At 39.6% G+C, this 15,800-nt stretch overlaps 1 pseudogene; it reads right to left on the bottom strand.

Annotated features, from left to right (window-relative positions):
- Positions 1-1,718: 1,718 nt before the first annotated feature.
- LOC122305381 lies at positions 1,719-5,906 on the bottom strand (annotated as a pseudogene).
- Between the last annotated feature and the right edge of the window lie 9,894 nt (positions 5,907-15,800).

Here is a 15,800-nt window from a genome sequence, read left to right as displayed (position 1 = left end):
AGGCATGTACTGTCTTAGAACATAGTTCTAAGACAGTAATATGTCTCCCTCTCCTATGGAGTGGAGTACACCGTTTAACATGCCTTAGAGATAATATTTTTCATTTTTTGTATTTTTTGTCCTTAAATACCCCCTAAAACAAAGTAAATAGTAGAAAATATAAATACATGGAAAAAGAAAAAGCATATAACAGAGGCTAGCATGGCGTGTGAGAAAAACACGTCACTCTGAAAACATGGCAGTCAGTCAGATTTGAAATAATTGATGGCCTTTGATCTAAAACAGCTACGTGTGGCAGCAGAAAATCACCCCTGGTGGAGGCACGTGTGATTCACACATCTACTTTGAATCACATGTGTGGCTCACGTGCCGCTTTTTTCGACGAACTTCTGAACTTCTTCACTTATCTGAATGATAAGCACCTTGGGAAGCCAGCTGTGGGGTGCGTGGTGGTCGCTGGACTCCAAAAAGCAGCATAGTAGCCTTCCTTCATACTTAACCCTGAAAAACACCAAAAAAAGAAAGAAAACAATGATGAAAACTAGAGAGATGATGAAAGAGAGAAGAGGGAAGAGAGGAGGGAGGGAGGAGTTGTTTTGTGTGGGTTTTTATAGAAAATGAGGAGCGTATCTCTCTAAAGGGTGGGTTTGCATAATCATATGATTAAGATGGCTAAAAGAACAATTTGATGCAAGTTTGGAGGAGATAAATAGATATGTCTTAAATTGTGTTAAGGCATATATAAAGAATTATTTATTTATTTATTTATCTCTGTGGTCCTCCTTTAGTTTAATTTTTTTTTTTTTTTAAAAAAAAGTAGATTTATTAAATGAAAAAAATGTTCTTTGCAATTAAGTCCTCAGGGGCGGACGTACATGTATTTAAGGAATCAAAATATAGCTAGTTTTTAATCATAATTTTATAAAGATAGAAAATGGCTTCCAAAAAAATTTATAATTTTCATATACTCTACAAAATTTTATAAAATTTCAATATACTTAAAAATGTCTTTTCAATTTTTTTCCTATAATCTCATAACTTTATATAATTTTTATATATTATTTATTTTTAAAAGTGTGATCTCACCAAAATTAAATTAAAACTAAGTTTAGGAAAAATAATAAACTTATTTATATAGATTTCAAAGTTTTTTGTTATTCAATATTAGGCTTCTTAATATAGAATCTAAAGTAAAAATATAAGAAAAATTATTTAAGGTTAGTGATTTATATGAAAAATAATTAAGAAGTTTTATCTTCTAGACTTTATTGAGTAAGAAAAAACTTATTTAAGGTCTGTATTATAGTATTATATACTTAATGTGACACGAAAATATCTAGAGTTTACATAAAACTTAATAAATTAACTTTCATACTAGAATAAGATAACATTATCAAAGATCACTTAATAATTTATATGAAGCAAATAAATTCTAAATATTTTATTATAAAAATAATAATAGATAAATATTATTTCATAAAATGTTATTGTCAAAAATTTGAAACTTATATTAAGATAATATATATTTAGAATTTTATTTTTATAAGTAAATTACAAATTATCGAGATCTAATTATATATATATTTGAGTTTTAAATTTCAATGTGTGTACATTAAAAAATTTAGCTCTTAAAAAAATTAATGATTCTGCCACTGCCCAAGAAAAAACAAAAAAGAAAGAGAAAAATAGAAAATAATAAATAAATGCTAGAGAGAAAATGATTGGAAAGTCCTCGATGGAAAATAAATGCTAAAGGGAAAATGATTGGGAAGTCCTCGAGTTTCCAACGAGGACTGGGGAGAAGAAAATGTGCAACTATCACAAAAGTCTTTGGATTCTGCAACTGAAACAGAATGGAAAAAAGAAAGAAGGAAAAATGCTGACAATTAATCCATGGCCTGCAAACCTAAGCCACAGCTACCCTTTAATGCCACTTCGGCTTATTTCTTCAAGGCTGGTAAGCTTGCTAATGGTGATGGTCTCAAAAGGGTCTGAAATGCAAGCTTGCGTTCGACCTGACAATTCTTGTTCCACAAAACGCATCGAAGGCCTTGAATCTGGATTGTCACGCACACATAGTAAAGCTCTGGTCACTACAAACACTACAGCCTCTGCTATTTTGCCCGTTGGTGTTGGGAGTCCTTGGTCAAGCACATCCTTCAACAGAAATTCCGTGCTGTCTGAAACTGGTTGGGATGATGACAAGGAAGCTAGGAGCTCCCTTGGATGCCTTCCCATCATAACTTCTAATGCCACCACTCCGAAGCTATAAACATCGCATTTATCCGTTACTCGCATGGTGAGAGCAAGCTCTGCACACCCATGACATAACATTATCAACCTCTTGATAAAAAAAACTGTCTCAATAGATATTGTAGTTAAGTAAGTACATAAAATGAGCAGAACAAAAATGCAGATGTTAGATTGTTTGCTTACCTGGAGCCATGTAGCCATAAGACCCGGCAATTGTTGTCCAGTTAGTTGTATCTGGGTTTAGCAGTCTTGCAATGCCAAAATCTGAGAGCCTTGGTTCAAACTCCGACTTGAGTAATATGTTATTCACAGTTATGTCTCGGTGCACAATTGGTGGAGAGCAATCATGGTGGAGGTAAGAAACTGCATGAGCCACACCCCGCACAATTCTCACCCTTGTAACCCAATCAAGCTCTACTTTCCCTTCCACCCCATACAACACATTTCCTAAGCTGCCTCTCTCCACATATTCGTAAACCAAGTACATGCACCCTCTAATGGAACAAAACCCGTAAAGCTTGATGATATTCCGGTGCCTAACTTCAGTTAACATACGTATCTCGTTCTCAAAAGTCTGGCGACTGGCTGCCGGAATGTCACTGGAGTCTGACATGTTAAGCCTTTTAACTGCAACAATCTGACTTGTTGACAATGCGGCTCTGTATACGCTTCCAAATCCACCTTTTCCGATGCAGTACTTCTCGTTGAAGTCCTCTGTGGCCTTCACAATATCTTGGAATGTGAATTTACTTTCTCTTTCCCATATCCGCCCTCTCATCAGAGTCTCCAAATCCTTTGCTTTCATCATCGAGGAGTTTGGTTTTCCCGTAACATGTGATGAGTCCGGCAACTACGATAGCAAGGAATAAAAGGCCAAATACCGGAATGAGGACAACTAGAAGAACCGTCTTGGAATCCTTTTTCTTTTTGGGGTCTGCGTAACAAGAATTCAGCCCTTCTGCATTTCCACACAAGCCTGAGTTTCCAACATACGCTTTTTCGGGTGCTTCTTCAAACACTTTACTTGTTGGGATCTGACCTGCTAGCTTATTGTAAGAAAAATCAATGGAGCTGTTGCGTAGACTAACCATGTTGGAGAATGATGCTGGGATTTCCCCTGAGAGTTGGTTATGTGAAACGTTAAGACTCTCTAATGTCAAAAGCTTTGCAGGTTTTGAGGGATTGTTCCTGAGAGTGAATTGCTGCTGAGGTCCAACAAGTACTGCAATGAAATTAAGTTACCAAGCTCGGGTGGTATTTCACCTGATAGATTGTTGTTGCTCAGGTCCAAGCTCATTAATTTTTCACAATTCGAAAGCTCTTTGGGTATGTTGCCAGTGAATTTGTTCTCAGACAAATCAAGTACCTGAAGCTCACTCAAATTGCCAAGACTCCGAGGAATCTCTCCCGTCAAATCATTCCTGCTAAGATTGAGCTTGTACAGCAGGCTTAGATTTCCCAGTTCAATTAGAATTTCCCCGGACAAGTGGTTGGAGCTCAGACTTAAAACGTGCAATTGAGGCAGCTTCGCGAGCTCAACTGGAATCTTTCCAGAAATTCTGTTTCTCCCCATCTCTAGATTGGTGAGGTTTCCACATTCTCCCCACTCCGGTGAGAGTTGACCAACAAATTGATTGTCACTAAGAGTGAGGAAATCAAGATTTGGATGAACTCCAAAGGCGTTTGTGATGTATCCAGTGAATTGGTTCCCATCAAATCGGACTCTGCTGAGTTTTGCACAATTCCTCAAGCACTCTGGCAATGATCCTGTGAAGTGGTTATAATCCACGGTAATATTCTCAAGAGCTAAACCACTACACAATTCAGGTGGCAATTCACCTGAGAAGCTGTTGTCTGAAAAGCTGACATAGCTCAAACTAGGACTATACTTCCCGAAGTCACTGGATATGCTGCCAGAGAAGTTATTGCTGAACACAGAGAATGTTGTTAAATTATATAGTTGAGCAATGGTCTCTGGCAACTGCCCGTACAGTTGGTTAGTGTTGATATCAAAAGTAGTCAGCGACGTCATATTTCCAATCTCCGGGGGAAGTGTGCCGCTAAAATTGTTATAGAAAAGATATAAGGTTTTAAGCTTTTTGAGATTCCACACTGTTAGGGGAATTGGACCCCGGAATTGGTTTTCTGAAAGGTCTAACTCTGTCAGATCTTTCAAGTTTCCTATTTCAGGGGGAATTGATCCAGAGAGGCAATTCTTATAAAGAAAAAGAATATTGAGCTTTTTCAACAGGCCTATTTCTGCCGGAATGTTCCCGGTCAAATTGTTATGTTGGAGTTGCAATGAGATCAAATCAGTCCAATTGGCGATTAAATAAGGCGAAATATAACCAGAAAGTAAATTCTCTGAAAAACCCAAATCGGTAAGTTTGGTCAGATTAGATAGTGATAAAGGCAGGGCTCCGGTGAGACTATTACCTGCTAGTGCCAAATAGGTAAGATTCGTACAAAGGCCTAGCTCAGGAGGAATTGAAAAACTCAAGAAATTTGTATGAAGATCAAGCTTCTCAAGCTTCTTGAGTCGGCCTATAGAGGATGGAATCTTCCCTTGGAACGAACTGTTGTACAATTCAAGAATTCGAAGTTCGGATATCAAACCCATCTCCTGAGGAATTGGACCAGCGAAATGGTTATTTCCCAGGCGAAGTTCTTTGAGCTTGGAAAGCTTAGAAATACTTGGCGACAATGGTCCTTGGAACTGATTACTAGTGAGATTGAAGCATTCAAGTTTATCCAGATTGGTAAATACCGATTCAGGAATCAGACCGGTCAGAGAATTAAAAGACAAGTCGAGGTGTGTCAAGTTCCGGCAGTGCGTTATGAACTCAGGGAATTCAGATTGGAGTGAATTGAAGATCAAGCTCAGGTGGGTCAAGGAAGGCATACTTGAAAATTTGGACGAGTCGAGAGACGAAAAGTAGTTTGCTCCAAGGTCTAAGTACCACACCTTTTGGAGATTGCTGAGTTGATTGGGGATGGTGCCATTCAGACTGTTGCTGAAAAGACTGAGATACTGAAGCTCCATTAACTGGCCTATCTCAGAAGGTATTTCGTCTTCAAAACTGTTGGTGCCCAAGTCCAAGTGAGCGAGCTTGGAGAGGTTTCCAATGGCTGGTGGTATCGATCCGCTAAATTTGTTGCTGTTGAGGTCCAAGCGGGTGAGATCGGGAAATGAACTGAAATCGAAATGGGCAAGTGATCCGGTGAGGTAAGTTCCGGAGAGGTTTATCTCGGAGACTGTTCCGATGGTGTGGCAGGCAATGGCTGTCCAGTTGCAAAAGTTGTTGAGGTTGGATAGCGACCATGAAGCTAGAGGAAGAGGAAGAGGAGAAAGGCTGTTTTTCCATTTAATGAGAGCTTCTGCTTGTGTTCTTGGTGATGATGTGATCTTCAATGGAAGCAAGCAAAGCATCAGAAAATGGAAGAGAACAAAGAGAGGTTTTTTAATGCTTTTCATGGTAAAGGTTTGTGTTGGGGAAAGGAAATTTTGAAGGGAATGGGAAATAGAAGAATGTCGTGCCGCTGGGGTTGGGTGGAGTTGACGACCCTGGCTGGTGTGCTACGGCTAAAAAGACCAGAAGGCAATCTATTTTCTGAAGTCAGTGGGATGTCAAATCAAATTTTAAATGCTTGTGTAAAGTAATCCGAAAGTTCATGGAGAGGATCCTCGCAAGTCCTCTTCCATGCTTCACTGCAAGTGCATGGAACGAAGCAGCTGCATCGAACACGCGTAAAGCGACGAAAACTGGGAAACGCGTGAGTCCAAATTTTGGCTATAGTCAAAACCATTGGCTACTAGTTATTTTAAAATCAAAATAGTAATATAATATTATATATTTTAATAATATTTTATAAATTTGTTTTGATATTTTATAAATACATTTTATATATTAATTAATACTTAATTTTTACTTAAAATTAACCTATTACATACTGCTTAAAACTTTTATTAATCAATATCTGCCAAAAACCACATGTTCTTTGGTTCATAACAGCACATATTAGCTTTGTGTCACTCATGTATACATAGCTTCAAAACATCAATAACCCTCCGAAAGTAAAATTGCAAAACAACAATGACTTCTTCATCAGGCATGTTGCTCTTGCTCACGAATTGGTACTTGAATGAGATTGAAATGCCCATTGCTAATATGATGAATGAGCTCTGGCTCTTGCTCCGGCATGTTAATATCATACTGACCTTCTATAACAAACCCCTTGTTTTTACTGGAAAACAGGCTCTTTCGAGGGAGCACCTCCAAATAGAAATGATAGATAGAGAGGAAAAGAGAAAGTTATGATTGTATTGCATTTCAGATGATCAACTACAGACCTGGCGACGCCTTCTATAAGGTCACCCTGCTTACACTTAAAAACATAAATGGGCCATATGGGCCACTAATGGACTGGACTTTAAACTAAGCTGACTTACAAACATAAAATAAAACATAGACTAATAAATTAACATAGCTTCCGAACAAGACCCTTAATTCCTCAACCCAGCTAGACTCTAAACAACCCGTGCCCAAGGCCATGCCCGGCTCAATTCATTTCCTATCACGTGCACGTGTTTTGACCCTTTGATTGAAGCTTCTTCCTTTAGTTCTGCACAGTACTCCATCTCAGACTTAAACTTAGGTTACGAAACACATCCCATTTTCAGCCGTCGCTCCCTTCTACCTTCCAGGATTCTCACATTCTCCACACGTTGCCTCTAGTTTCCTTAGCTGGTTGTTACACTCCCTTCCCCATTAAAAAACCTTGCCCTCAAGGTGGGAAAAAGCCTCTTGAAGCTTGGAATAGACCTCCCAAGTCGCATCTGCAGCATCCTGGCCGTGCCACTTCACGAGCAACTCCACCCTTGCCCGGTTCCCAGCCTTGACCATGCGCCTCTTTATTACTTCCTCTGGTTCTGGACGTAGTACACCGTGAACGTCCACAGGTGGCAGCGATGGAATAGCTACTGTTTTTGAACCGATTTTTTTCTTCAATTGTGATACGTGGAAGGTGGGGTGTATGCGTGAGGATGGAGGAAGATCCAAGGTATAAGCCACGGCCCCCACCTTTTTCAGCACTCGATATGGCCCGAAATACCTGGGAGCTAACTTCAGGTCCCTTCTATGGGACACCGTCGTTTGACGATATGGCTGCAATCTGAGGTATACCAGATCTCCTTCTTCAAATTGTTGTTCCCTTCTTCTAAGATCTGCATATTTTTTCATCCTGTTTTGAGCACTTTGTAAATTTTGTTTGAGAATGTTGAGCATTTGGTCTTTGTTGCACAAGACTTGGTCCACTGATTCCATTCGTGAGGTGCCAGGGATGTAGTCCATTACACGGGGTGGGGGGTACCCATAGAGAGCCTCATAGGGTGTGACCTTAGTTGATAGACGCTGAGTGGAATTGTACCACCACTCAGCTAGAGGTATCCACTCTGACCAGTCCTTCGGTCGGTCTCTCGTGAAACATCGCAAGTAATTCTCCACTGCTTTGTTGACAGCCTATGATTGTCCATCAGTCTGAGGATGGTATGATGTGCTCATAGCCATCTGGACACCCTGCAACTTGAATAACTCTTGCCAGAAGTGACTTGTGAACGTAGTATCCCTGTCGGACACTATGGATTGGGGCATTCCGCGTAACTTAAAAATATTCTTCATAAATGAATCTGCGACTGTTTTGGCTGTGTACGGGTGCTTTAAGGGTACAAAATGACCATACTTAGTCAAGCGGTCAACCACTACCCACAAACTGTTGTAACCATGGGAGTTGGGTAAGCCCTCAATAAAATCCATGGATATCTGAGTCCACGGCTGAGAAGGTATAGGCAAGGGTTGCAGCAACCCATTTGGCAAAAAATTGTCAGCTTTGACCCTTTGGCACAAGTCACATGCCCTAATGAACTGTTTGAGATCCCTCTTCATCCCGGGCCAATAAAAATCTCTTCTCATCCTGTGGGCAGACTTATCGTAGCCTGAATGTCCCCCCCATGGGCTGCTGTGGGTTAGCTCCAGCAGCTTGTTTTTAAACTCCACTTGATCAGGGATATACAACCTGTTCTTGTATAATAACAACCCATCTCTAACTGAGTACTTGGGCCCCATTTTGCCATCTAAACAATTCTGTAACAAGTTTTTCACGTGCACATCAGTCTCATACGCCTCTTTCAATTCATCCACCCATTCTACACTAGGGAAGGTGATTAGCATCAGTGTCTATTCTTCCCACTTATCCTTCCTTGATAAGGCATCCGCTGCCCGGTTTTCAGCCCCTCGCTTGTACTCCACGATAAAATCATAACCTAGGAGCTTGGTGATCCACCTTTGTTGCATAGGGGTGCCCACTTTTTGGTCCAGCAAATGTTTGAGACTTTGCTGGTCTGTCTTCACTACAAAGGTTCTTCCCAACAAGTACGACCTCCATTTCATGACTGCTGAAACAAGAGCGAACAGTTCCTTCTCATAGGTTGACATAGAGAGAGATCTTCCCTTCAATGCTTGACTGAAAAAAATTGGCTACCCCCTTTGCATCAAAACTGCCCCTATTGCTGTTCCTGATGCATCACACTCAATTGTGAATGGTAGTGTGAAGTCAGGCAACGCTAATACCGGTGGTTGTGTAACTGCCTCCTTAAGCTTGCAAAAGGCCTCCTTAGATTCTGTCGGCCATAGAAACCCATCTTTTTTTAACATACTAGTCAGCGGGGCTACAATCCCCCATAACCTTTTATAAACCTGCAGTAGTAGCCTGTTAAACCCAAGAACCCCCTCAATGCCTTTAAGGATTTTGGTAGGGGCCAGTCCACCATCACCTTTAGCTTGTCGGGATCCGCCTTGACTCCCGTTGCTGAAATCACATGGCCTAGGTAGGCCACTTCCTTGTAGCCAAAGCAACACTTTGATTTCTTTGCAAACAACTGATGTTGTTTTAGAGTCTCTAAAGCAACCCTTAGGTGGTTGACATGCTCCTTTTCAGACTTGCTGTAAACAAGAATATCGTAAAAAAAACAAGAATAAATTTTCTTAGAAAGGGCTGAAATACCTCATTCATGAGACTTGAAATGTGGAGGGAGTGTTGGTAAGCCCAAAGGGCATTACTAAGAACTCATAGCGTCCCTCATGAGTCCTAAAAGCAGTTTTTGGCACATCATCGTGTTTAACTCGAATTTGGTGGTAGCCGGACCTCAAATCCAGCTTTGAGAAAAGTACCGACCCATGCAACTCATCCATTACTTCTTCCACCATAGGAATAGGGAACTTATCCTTGATAGTAATGCTGTTCAAGCCCCTGTAATCAACACACAGCCGCCACGATCCATCCGCCTTCCTCACCAATAACACCAGAGATGAGTAGGGGCTTTGGCTCAGCCTGATTACCCCTGTCATTAATAACTCTTGAACAATTTTCTCAATCTCATCTTTTTGGTAATAAGGGTATCGGTATGGTCATATGGAAATGGGCTTGGTCTCGGGTATTAGGTTGATAGCGTTGTCATGGGTACGAAGGGGTGGAAGGCCTTTGGGTTCAGAAAATACTTCATCAGATTTTTTATAGGGGCTGGAACTTCAATTTTAGCCCGCTGTTCCAGAAGGTTTTCATCTTCTAACAACTGTAAAATTATCCCCTTGTTTTCCAGCTTGTTTAGTTTAGTCAAAGGACCCTCCTCAATCATTTTTGCTGCTGTCAGGCCCTGCAACTTAACCTCTTGACCCTCATAGGAAAACTGCATGGTCAGCATTTCGAAATCCCATAGCACCTTCACAAGCTCTTGAAGCCATTTGATACCCAACACCATGTCACAACCAGCTAATACCAACACTTGTAACTCCAAGAGAAAAGTAGTCCCTTGAATTACAACCCTCACTCCCTTGCAACTTCCTTCACTAACAATGACTTCCCCATTAGCAACTCTCACTTTCACAGGCTCCTGATTTTTCCATGGTATGTTGGTTCTTTTGAGTATGGCAAGATCTAAGAAGTTGTGGGTGGAGCCCATATCAATCAGTATGGTAATCCATTGATTGTTAATTCTCCCCTTTACTCTCACGGTTCTTGGGTTGTGGGTTCCAATTATGGCATGTAGGGAAATTTCTGGTTTGGTTTTGGTGGTGCATAGGTCTAAGGTTGGAATGGGTTCTTCTTTGGTTTCACAAGGTTCTTCCTCAACTTTCCCACTTTCCTCATTGTCCAATGCTATATCATCCAACATGTACAATCTTGGATTTTGACCTTTATGGCCTGGTGCCCATTTAGAGTCACAGTGATAGCATAGACCATTTTCTCTCCTGTCTTTCATTTGGTTCTAGTTTATTTTGTGGATGGTCAGATTTGGTTTGAGTTTGGAGTTCTCGGCTGGATGGGGTTGTGGGTTTTTTAAGATTCCAGGGGTGGGTGAATATGTTAGGTTGGGTCTTGGGTATTTCTTGGAGATGTTGGCTTTTTCTTCTTGGATTCTTGTCAAGCCGAAGGCTGAGATCAGGTTTGTGGGATTAAGCATTTTTACTGTCAACTGAATATCATCCCTTAACCCACTCACAAAGCAACTGAACTTGTAGGCCTCCGATAACCCACGTAACCGATTCGATAAGTAATCCACCACAGTACCCGATTGTCTTAGCTTAGTTAACTCCTCCATAGGGTCGTCATAAATGTTTGGTCCAAACCTAATAAGCAGAGCCTTTGTAAAGGCATCCCAGTTTGGGATGTGCCCGCTGTCTTCCATCTCTTGAAACCATATTAGTGCCTTACCATCCATGTAAAAAGAGGCCAACCTAACTCTATTTTGTGGAATGACATTGAAAAACATAAAGAAATGATTTGCTTTGTAAATCCAACCTGTAGGGTCATCTCCATTGAAAATAGGAAAGTCAAGTCTCAACACTTTTGGTTGCATCTGCGTCTCACCCATTTGCATGATATGTAGGTTCTGTTGTTGTTGTTGAAAAGCCTGCTGATGTTGCTGAAAAGCCTGCTGTTGATGCTGAAAAGACTGTTGCTGAAAGTTCTGTTGCTGTTGTTGTTGTTGCTGCTGAAAGTTCTGCTGCACATAGGCCTGCTGTTGTTGGTGTAGGTGCTGTTGCAGTTGCAGGTTGCTCGCTTCATCTAATGGTGGGGGTCCCTCAAATGGTTCGGAAATAGAGCTGTTGCTAGGGTTGCTTTTCTGCATTTCAACAGTGAGGATGGTCAGTTGTTGAACAATGGCCTCATTTTGTTTTTTCTAGGGTAGCCATGTCGCTGTCTACATTAGAGAACCTAGCATCAGTAGCCTTTTTAATGTCTTGATATTGCGCATCTGTAGACTTTTTGATTTCTTGATATTGAGCATTTGCAGCTTTTTTTAGGGCATTGAGCCCCTCTTGTAGTTGAGTTAGTCTAGTTCCTTCAGCCATCTTCTTCACAGGACGAGTCTCTTGATACCACTTGTAACAAACCCCTTGTTTTTACTGGAAAACAGGCTCTTTCGAGGGAGCACCTCCAAATAGAAATGATAAATAGAGAGGAAAAGAGAAAGTTATGATTGCATTGCATTTCAGATGATCAACTATAGACCTGGTGGCTCCTTCTATAAGGTCACCCTGCTTACACTCAAAAACATAAATGGGCCATATGGGCCACTAATGGACTAGACTTTAAACTAAGCTGACTTACAAACATCAAATAAAACATAGACTAATAAATTAACATAGCTTCCGAACAAGACCCTTAATTCCTCAACCCAGCTACCCTCTAAACAGCCCGTGCCCAAGGCCATGCCCGGCTCAATTCATTTCCTATCACGTGCACGTGCTTTGACCCTTTGACTGAAGCTTCTTCCTTTAGTTCTGCACAGTACTCCATCTCAGACTTAAACTTAGGTTACGAAACACATCCCATTTTCTACCGCCGCTCCCTTCTACCTTCCAGGATTCTCACATTCTCCACACGTTGCCTCTAGTTTCCTTAGCCTGTTGTTACCTTCCATGAAAGATCTTGGGCCATGCAATTCTGGATCATCTCTTTCAAGGCAGGAGTGCCATAGGTTGCAAGAGTTCTCTTGACAGATGTTGCTATTGCATTCACATCAGCTGGATCAACTGCAACTATTATCCAACAAGAATAATTCAAGTTATAATTTTTCTATTGCATTCACACAACAATTATCACCCAACAGTTGTTGCTATTGCGTTCACACGAATTTTTCTAAATAGGATGTGATCATGCATGAAATTATAGTTTTATAGTTCAACTACATATAACTTATCATCTAGTTTGCTTTTGGGGACTCAATCAGATGGCACCCATTATCAAATAAGTTTGATCTTATTACCTCAAAAACATGAATTTTTTTTATCATTACATATCTCATGTAGGATGTAAGATAAGCCTTGATACAAATGTAGCAAAAAATAAAGAAGTTTGATCTGGTATGCAAAGAAGATAAACAGGGCTCATGAAATTCTGGTGTGTCCATATATATGTTGTGTGTGTGTGTGTTCTGTTTTGCATAATTTCAATCAACTAATTTCCAATAATGCACAAACAGGCTACTAGACTTCCACAAAAATGCACAAACACCAAAAACTTTGATTGAATAACTGAATTGAATTGATTTAAGAAGGACATGCACAAACTTCCAGAAAACTCTGATTTTTTGGATAAACCCTTCAATAAGATGATCTAAACAAAAGAAAGAACATTAAACGGCCAACATTAGAGCAATTAGAATAGATGTCCTTCACACTTTTATAAATACAAGGTCAATCAAAGGGGATCCATAGCAAATAAAAAAACGTTATCACAAACTGCAAACTATCACAAACTACATCCCAGGATGGTAGAAGGAATATAAAGACAATAATCTAAAGAAAGTTTTAAAAAAATTAATCTTCGAATTAAATTGGACCACCTTCTGACCCAAATAAAATCTCAATCGAACATAAAGTTCACAACAAATAAAATATATTACCATTGCATACTAAATTGGATATAAACTAACTTTAAATGCATAAATACAAAAATAATTATATCTTAGAGTCCACACAATCTTGGGGCCTCAATAGCTAAACTAGAAATTGTCTATTGAATAAAAAGCTAGAAATTGTAAAAACAATAAGAAAACTCGAGGCAAATGGAAGGTGTAAAATCGCAAATATTTTTCAAAAGAAGAAGGGATTTTAGGGAGGAACAGATGACAAAACCTGTGAGAATTAAGATTTGAGGCTCGCGGCTTCGATTTCTCTCTACTTGTAAAGTGTGTTTGAAGCGACGATGATAAAAGAAAGCACTGAAAACCTAGGAATTGCAAAACGGAAGGAAGAGAAATGCGAGGGAAAGAGAGAGGGACAATTGGACGGAAAGAATAAAATAACAAAAAAGCTACTCAACCTCCAGTTTTCCAAACACACACTACACTCCTGACGTGGCAAATCCGGTCCGGAGCCACATCACGGTTTTCCTTCCCAACCCGATTTCAAATCATTCAAGCCCCTTCTTCTCCTTCGAGCTTCTCTTTCTCTGTCTGTCCTCCCACGATGCTCTCCCTCAGACCTCCTCCCTCTCACGATGCCCTCATTCTTCTCCCGCTGTCTTCTCCTTTTTTCTCGTCCTTCCTCTCACTCGACTCATCCTTCTTCTTCTCTCTCACCCCAACGCAGTCCCGAACCCTAGAACCAGATCTGTCACCCCACTCCTCCTTCTTCTTCTCTCTCACCCGTTATTTCTCACCCTGACGCAGTCCCAAACCCTAGAACGAGATCTCTCACCCATTCTTTCTCTCTCAACCATTCTCTCCTTCAGCCCCAAGCTGCTGGACCGAGTCGTAGTGAAGGTAAGTTTTCTATTTTTTTTTTTTCAAATCGTTTTAAATGTCTCCACAGTCTAGGTAGACATAGGATCCCATATCTTATGTAAACAATTGTCTGGTTTGAATCATTGAAATGGCTATGTCTACAAGTTTGTTTGCTTTTGTATAAAATGGATTGACTTGATGAATGGAGAGAAATAGTTTAAACTTTTTGTTATTTTTTTCCCATTGTGGTCTAATTTTTTTGTTTGGGAAGTCATTTTGGTATTGAAATTCATGTTGAATTTTTGTTCCTGTAATTTGTCTGTTTCCTGGGTGTTGTGTTGCTTTTTGTGGATATTAATATTGCATATCTGGAAGTTGGGAAGTTTTTTGGAGTATTTTGTGGGCTTGCCAATATTTTGTATTGTGGTTTTCGAAGTTGGCAAAATTTTTTGGGGTTGAAATTTAGACCCAATATTTATGAGATAAATCATGTCTACAACTGCAGGTGAGGCAGGGCCTATATTTAGAGCATAGCCTATGAATTATTTGTTTCTTGATTTCTAGAAAACAAATTAGTTTTCGTATGAATTGCAATATTTTGTAAATTGGAGGTCATTCCCTCCCTTTGTGATTAAAGATGGTGGCACCTGAATACCTGCAACTAGAATTCCTTGAATTTTTATTGGCTTGTTCTAAAGTGGAGGTCATTCCCTTGTATGTTATTATTGTGGACAACCTTCAAGGCACTACCCATGAGTTTGTTTGGTTTAGTATTGCCTTTTGGGGTATAGATTTTATGGTTTTTCCTATAAATGTAAAACAAGATCCTTTCAAGTTCTTGGAAGGATGACTATTGTCTTGATGCTACTTTTTGTATTACACGTAAGTTTGTTGTATGCAGATGGAGGCATTTAATTCCTCCATGCTTTCTATTGCTAGCCTGCATCATGTACTCTTTGTACCAAGGGCATTTTACAAGTTCATTTTGCACTTGTATTTCATACAACAGTTAGTGAGGTTTGTTTAATTTTTAAGTAATTTGTTAAGTTTTATTCGTAAGCTTAGTTAATGTTGTTTTTTATTATATAAGCATAGTACTAATGTCACCAATAGGACCTTATGCTCATAGAAGTCAATTTTTAGCATACCAAAACTCAATGCGCCGAATTTATGGGCATTTGAGGTATGTTTTTGTGGACAACCCTGTTATAATAGGGAATCCAACAAACCTATTACACTGCTGCTCCATTCTGTATGATTTTTCTTTCATGATATTGTTGCTATTTAGTTCTATATAACTTAATTTCTTTTTTGGTATGCTAAAGCAGGAATGGAAGTTGCATCTACAACTGCACCCAAATTATTACTTGTTTTGTTTAAAAAATAATGTCAAACTTATTCAGTTAGCCTCGAGATGCACCCAGATTTTTTCTAAACTGTTTTGTTTAAAAAATAATGTAAAACTTGGAAGACCAATAAAAAGTGCAGCCAGATTTTTTGCTCCCCATACCCATAGTTAACATGCCAATTGTTGGATTCCCTGCTTCGTGGGTTATATGATGCTTCAATGGTTTAAATAATGTTTTATATTATGCCGATAGCCTGTAATAATGATGAATGGCAATTGTGCACTTAATATGTCAGTTATGCTTGCACTTAAAGTAGTCATTGCGTTCGATATTGCTTATAATTTTCTGGGGATCATTTGTCAATCATCATGTAGATAAACTATGGCATCAAGTCAATCATCATCCTTTGTAGT

Source organism: Carya illinoinensis, chromosome 3 (assembly GCF_018687715.1).
Source record: "Carya illinoinensis cultivar Pawnee chromosome 3, C.illinoinensisPawnee_v1, whole genome shotgun sequence".
NCBI classification, from domain to species: Eukaryota; Viridiplantae; Streptophyta; class Magnoliopsida; order Fagales; family Juglandaceae; genus Carya; species Carya illinoinensis.
This window is presented reverse-complemented; position numbering and strand designations above follow the sequence as displayed.